We start from the raw sequence: 6,346 nt of genomic DNA, 5'->3' as shown, positions 1-6,346 counted from the left end.
TCCACTGGATATGAAGGGCCTTACCCTCCTTGTTTGGGGGAATCAAATACTGATTCTAGGCCTGTGCCAACTCAAAACCCCAACAGCCTCCTTGAAGTCAGGTAGCCCATTTTAATAGCACATCATTCACATTATCATCATTGCAGCGTTTATAAAATATACTGATGCTTTTTCGCCAATGCATTTATTATTGTTCTTTCATGGGGCAAAATGAGAGATATACAGAAGATATATTCCTCCAATATTTCTAAAAAGTAAGTTTCTATTTAACTTACAATTTGAATTCCAGATTCTTAGTCAATCTGGAATATTCAAGCACAGGTTGCCTGATGCATTTCTAATTGCTTCTTAGTCTACAGTTTATGACTTTTTGAGACTAAAATTAACCCTGAAATTAAAAGTTGACCACACTAGGGGAGCCTGGGTGGCAATCAGTTAGGCGTCGGACTCTTGTTTTCAGCTTAAGTTGTGATCTCAGTTAGTGATCTCAGGTTTGTGAGATCGAGTCCCGGGTTAGGTTCTGCACTCAGCACACAGTCTTCTTAAGACTCTCTCTCCCTCACTCTCTGCCCCTCCTCCCTCCCCTCTGCACACACACTCTCTCTCCCTATAAAATAAATAAAAAAACAAATCTTTTAGAAAAAGTTGATCACACTAAATGAAGATGATATGTCAGAATGTCTTTGTTGTATTTACATTACTGAATGAGACTCTGCAAAACATATCTGCATAATTTTTCTAAATTAAATTTATGGTCTCCCTTATTCATTCTCACCTTAATAAATGACAATATACTGCCCCAGTTTCTCAGACTAGAAGTCTCAGTGTCCTCTATTTTTATCTCACATTCCATTTCATTAGCAAGTCCTACTGACTCTATCTCCAAGTTATCCTAAATCCAATCATCACTTCCATTTTTGCTTTTTTTCAGGAAGCAAAAATGATATGCTCTGAATAGCCGTCAGAAGGATCTTTTCATGATGTTCTCTTAGGATTTACAGCACTCCAACAATTTCTCATAGCTATGGAATAAAATCCAAATTTTTTACTATGACCTACAGGGCCCTCCACAACTGGCCCCCACCTATCCCTTAAGCCATATTTCCAGTTTTCTCTGTCTTACAGTCTACTTCAGCAACACTGCCTTTTGTATTATTTTTCAAACTTCCCAACATTTTCCCCTTTATCTTCCCCAATGTTTGAAAGACTATTCATTCACTCATATTTCCCCATCCCTCTGCTCTTTCACATCACTCCAGTCTCTGCTTAAATTTCAGTTCAGAAAGGTTTTCTCTGATTATCCATCTGAAAGACCACAGTGATTCTTCCTCACTCTATTCTAACCTATTGCCCTATTTTATTTTTTTAATATTATAGCATGCCAGTATACTTATTTACTTACTAGTTATAGTTTATTGTGTTCCTCCAATGTAATCCCATGAGCTCAGGTTCCTTTATGTCTATCTACTGCTATATCCTCAGACCGGTGACTGACACACAGTAGGAGAAGATATCTGTTGAATGACTGAAAAAATGAATGAATAAATAACTATTGTAGTCAAGGACAAATATAAAAAAATTCTGAACCAGGGTAGTGAGAATTAGAATGGAAATGACAGAACACAAAATATTGCACAAAAAGAATTGATGACTCTGTGAATGGAAGATATAAAGATAGAGAGAACAGTGAAAGATATCTTACATTTTTGACCTATATTTCCAGGAGAGTAATGGAGGCTTTATCCTGGGCATGACAACATAAGTTATGAATAGATAACCAATTTTCCTGTGTGATATGAAATGGACGATCTGAGGTTGAAGAAAGATAAAATAGTTGGGAAAGGAGATTCCTTTCGATAACTCAAAGTTCAGGTAAACCTCTGAAAGCTAATCATTAAGAAAAGCAGGAGAATATTTAATGTGTTCTGTTTATGTAAACAACTCAATATATACAGCATGCTCAGTGATAATAACATGTCAAAAGAATGAAATTGTCAATAGAGAAATGGATAGAATAAGAAAAGATATTTCAGAGAAGCAAAATTCAGCAGTATGGGTTCATCACTGCTCAGAAATAAGAAATTTGGGGGAATATGAGAAATTTGGCCCCTTGATAGTGTTCTCTGCTGTGTGAGGTAGGAATAATTTGCTAGGCTTCTTCATGAAACAGATGAAATCTCTCTTGAGGGTATCTGCATCTCTATTCTTTCATTCCATGGTCATCAGGCAAACTTTTGATCAATAATTAACTTCTTATATAGTTCAAATACCAGGAAGTGAGCTGCTTTAGCTAGAAATGTGATCACTGGAGTAAAATAATATATTGGAAATTTGATTTATTTATCAATCTCTTGTGAGTTTAGTTAACATCAGCTCAATTTTGGGTTGAGAGCTTGAAAAATCCAAGTAGTTGAAAAATCCAGTTTGTGGACTTTTAAGGATGAATATTTTATCTTGGATGTTATGAGAGTGTTTCTTGAATGCTCAGCCTAGCTATTTAAGTTACTCATCCCTAACTACATTTTCTTCCTTATTTTAATAAATCATCTGACTTTCCACATATTTCAATCATGTAGTAAGTGAGGATATTAATTTTGCTTGGAATAATTAATGATTTATAGACAACAACAACAGCTCAGATAATGGGTTTTCATAATAGTTAGAAAGGAAAGGTCATATAATCTAGTAACTTACCATATCCAAGCGAATCTAATTTGGTGAATTTAATGATGAACGTTAGTCCTTTTCCCCTTTTCTTCGGTTTTTCTCTGGAAAATAGGTGAAAAGGTAAGTCACTGAATATAATATTAGCCTATGCTTAAATTTTCATTATGAATCTTTTTTGTTCATAGACTTTCATTATGAACAGTGGTTTAGGAATTTTGTCAAAAATCTTTTAGAATTTTGTCTTAAGTGTTATGATTTAAATGCTCATTATACAAATTTATACTTAAAATCTCCACTATACGTTCCTTAAAAAGTATGCTTTATTTATTTTTGAATATCACATAAAAATTAACAAAATATTTAGCATAAAACATGTAAAATAATGATTGAATGTTGATGGTCTGAAAACCCTGTGTATCAAGATTTCTTTGGCTGCAATTAACAGGACCTAACCTTGGCTAACTTAAGCAAAATTAGAAGGATGGGGCTAACTCAATGATTCAAAGGACAAAGCCATAGAGTGAGGAATGAAGAGAAAGTGGAATCGGGCCAGCCCAGCAAACCTCAATATATTTGACAGCATATTATAAGGTATGTTAAAATAGAGAAATATTGTTAGTTTGCTTTTTATCACCAGTGGTAACACCTTGGAACATTTCATTTTCAGTCACTTAACCCTATTTTTAAAAATTTTGTTCCACTGTTAATAATATCTATATTTTAAATCTGTTTATGTTTTGAATAAAATGGTTATAAAAAACAATATCATGTTAAATATGCACCCTATATGGTCTCCGATTACCAGGTATTTATGATTTTAATTTTTGTGTGCTACAAAATGAAAAAAATGAGGAGCAAATTACTGTGCAATAGAAAACAGTGATGCAGCTGTGATAAATGTAGGTTGCAGATAGTAGCAATCAATAGTCTAAAGGAGCCATCTATTAATGTGTAGCAGAAGAAAAGTACTAGATTAGGAAAATAAAAACAATAACTTGCCATTTCCCAAATAGGTTGTAATAAGATAAAAAAAATCAAAAGTAAAATCTCAATCATCACCATTGTTTCTTAAGGGTACAGTTAACAAAGGCACAGCCATCAAATAACAATAACTAAAAATTATATGCATAAGGGATTATTAAACTAAAAATTTAATAGCAAGTAAGACTATAAAAATTTCCAAAACACATGACTTTTTTTTTTTTTGCTTTAGAAGAGGTCATAATGTTTTCATACAATATATACTTCATTCTTTAAATAACAGTTGTGACACATAACAGAAAGAATTATGGAATGCAGCTCTTATGATCCCTACAAAACACCAACATCTTGGATGGTGCATAATTTAAAGAAATGTCTTAAACACTTTTTGAAATACTGAATAAGAAAAGCAACATTGAACTTCCATTCTGATTTTATGCAACTTCTATGTAGTACCTTGATTTAATCCAAGAGCAAAAGTTAAGACTCTCCTCCTCTATTTTTGGTAAACAACTGCATGGTAAACTTAGATGACTTTTCCTGGGTCTTTACCTGGGAGTGACCTTTTTAAATATTTTATTTAAAAAAGGGCAGGTTTGGCACTTTTATACTGATGTCACCAATGTTACTATTTCTTGGGATCCCAGGAAGATTCATATTTTTATTTGAGTGTAACTTTGTAACTTATTTTTTAATTTTTTTATTGTGTTGTTAGTCACCATATAGCACATCATTAGTTTTTGATGTGGTGATCCACGATCCATTGTTTTCCTATAACACCCAGTGGTCCATGCAGTACGTGCCCTCTTAATACCCATCACCGGGCTAACCCATCTCCTCATCCCCCTCCCCTCTGAAAGCCTCTGATTGTTTCCCAGAGTCCATAGTCTCTCATGCTTCATCTCCCCCTCTGATTCCCCCCCCCTTCGGTTTTCCCTTCCTTCCCCTAAAGTCCTCCGTGATACAGCATGGGCTGGAGCTCCTGCCTCAGATTTCTCCAGTTTATTTTGTGCATCAATTTGTGTAACAATCTCATTTATGTTCGTCTCCAATACCATTAGCCCTCATCACCATTTCTGCAAGAATATTGTGAACCTTGTCTACATGGAATATTAAACCCCATTTACGCAATGTTTCCACAAGTATCTTGAGTTCTAGGGACATTATGAATGATTTTCAGGAGACGGTGGGGTGGATTTAGGGGTCAGATCTGGATATGCATGGTAAGAGATCCATGAATCTTGGGATTCTCGTGTGATTGTATTAGATTTAAAATGCCAAGGTCACTTTCTGAGGAACCCACACAGAAGACAAAATATAATGTTGCATAGTGTCTATAAATCAGTTTGTTGTCATATCTTCCAATTAACAATCCTTTTTCTAGGCAATTACATTTTCATCTCTCTTTGATACCAAAGGGATTGTCTCCCTGATAACTTGCTATTGTGTGTCCCCACTGTAGGGCCAGAGCAAGTCTTTAGTCTTGGGCTAATTTTATTTCACTACAGAGGCAATACCTTTCTTACTACTCTACTCAATGGCCCAAGATTTATAACATTTTCCCACCTGGGTGGAACACAAACCACTTATTGCTGTGTTTGAGCTCTGGCGATTGTTTTCTCTAAACATGTTTCAGGTGGTTCTCTTCCCAGCCTCCTGTATTTTCCTTAAACGTGGGTAGATTAGTACCCAACTGCATACCTGAGAGGGATTCTTTACCTATCTCTGAGGCTCTTTTCATCTATAGCTTACTTATTACCAGTACTCAGCCCTAAAACTCGAGCTGCCTTGTTCTGCATAGACTCTCATCTTCTCAGCTCAGCCTGCTGAGTTGGCTGCGTGGCTAACACTAACCAGGAAGCCCACCTGCATGTGTCCCTGCTCTACAATTTCAGTTTGGTTCACCACAGATTGATGACCCCGGGCTGTCAGAAGCACTTCACCCAGGCCAGTCTGCTTCTATGAGTGCTCCTTGAATCTGGGACCTTGGAAGCAGCAGATGGACCCCAGTGGGCAGGGAGAGCCAACATGTGGCATGCCGCTATGCCGGGAAAATTGTGAGTGGTAGTGGGCAAGATGCTGCACAGTTTATACCTGCAGAGCCGCTAGCAGCTGGGACTGGGGTTGGGGGCAAGAACCCCTGCCCTGCCGGGGCCCTCTGCCACCCCTTCCCCTTTTACTGTTGCTCCCTGCTGACCTGGGTGAGAAGATGGGGAGCAACTCCTTGGAGGCGAACCCCAGGTACCGGAACAGTAGGCAGTGTCTGCAGAAGCGGTCCCACCCTACTAGTAACCATCCAAATGGGGCCAGCCCACCCCTTCACCAGCCCTGCCCCCTTCTGGGAACTCTGCTACACTCTCATGGCCTTCTCTCTCTTCCTGTGTTTCCTCTCCTGAGAGCCCCTTTGATTTCCACCCACACTCCCTTCAGGTATGGGCCAGTCCATCCATGCCTGGCAGCCTCCTTCCTACAACCCTTCCCTACAATGAGCAGCCCAGGCTGGGGGTTTGTTTGGACACTGAGTGGTTCTTGATTCTTGCACATTTGGTTCTAGCCCCACTCCACTGCTCTGCTCTGCTTTTCCCAGCCTGAGAGGCGGTTGGGGGCTAGACGTGCCAAGGTGATCTTCTTGCTGTGGATGGTGAGGCTATAAGGTGAGACTCCAGACCCTTCTCTGCGGGTGTACCCCCCAACCCTA

At 38.1% G+C, this 6,346-nt stretch overlaps 2 pseudogenes; one reads left to right on the top strand and one right to left on the bottom strand.

Annotated features, from left to right (window-relative positions):
* Positions 1–4,224: 4,224 nt before the first annotated feature.
* On the bottom strand, positions 4,225–5,277 carry LOC114210184 (AP-3 complex subunit sigma-1-like; annotated as a pseudogene).
* On the top strand, positions 5,276–6,044 carry LOC148164766 (sperm-egg fusion protein Juno pseudogene; annotated as a pseudogene).
* The last annotated feature ends 302 nt before the right edge of the window (positions 6,045–6,346 follow it).

This window comes from Eumetopias jubatus, unplaced genomic scaffold (assembly GCF_037043125.1).
Source record: "Eumetopias jubatus isolate StellerSeaLion01/CBP00866 unplaced genomic scaffold, mEumJub1_p1.0 scaffold_3, whole genome shotgun sequence".
NCBI lineage: Eukaryota > Metazoa > Chordata > Mammalia > Carnivora > Otariidae > Eumetopias > Eumetopias jubatus.
The sequence above is the reverse complement of the archived record's forward strand: the minus strand, read 5'-3'. Positions and strand labels throughout refer to the sequence as shown.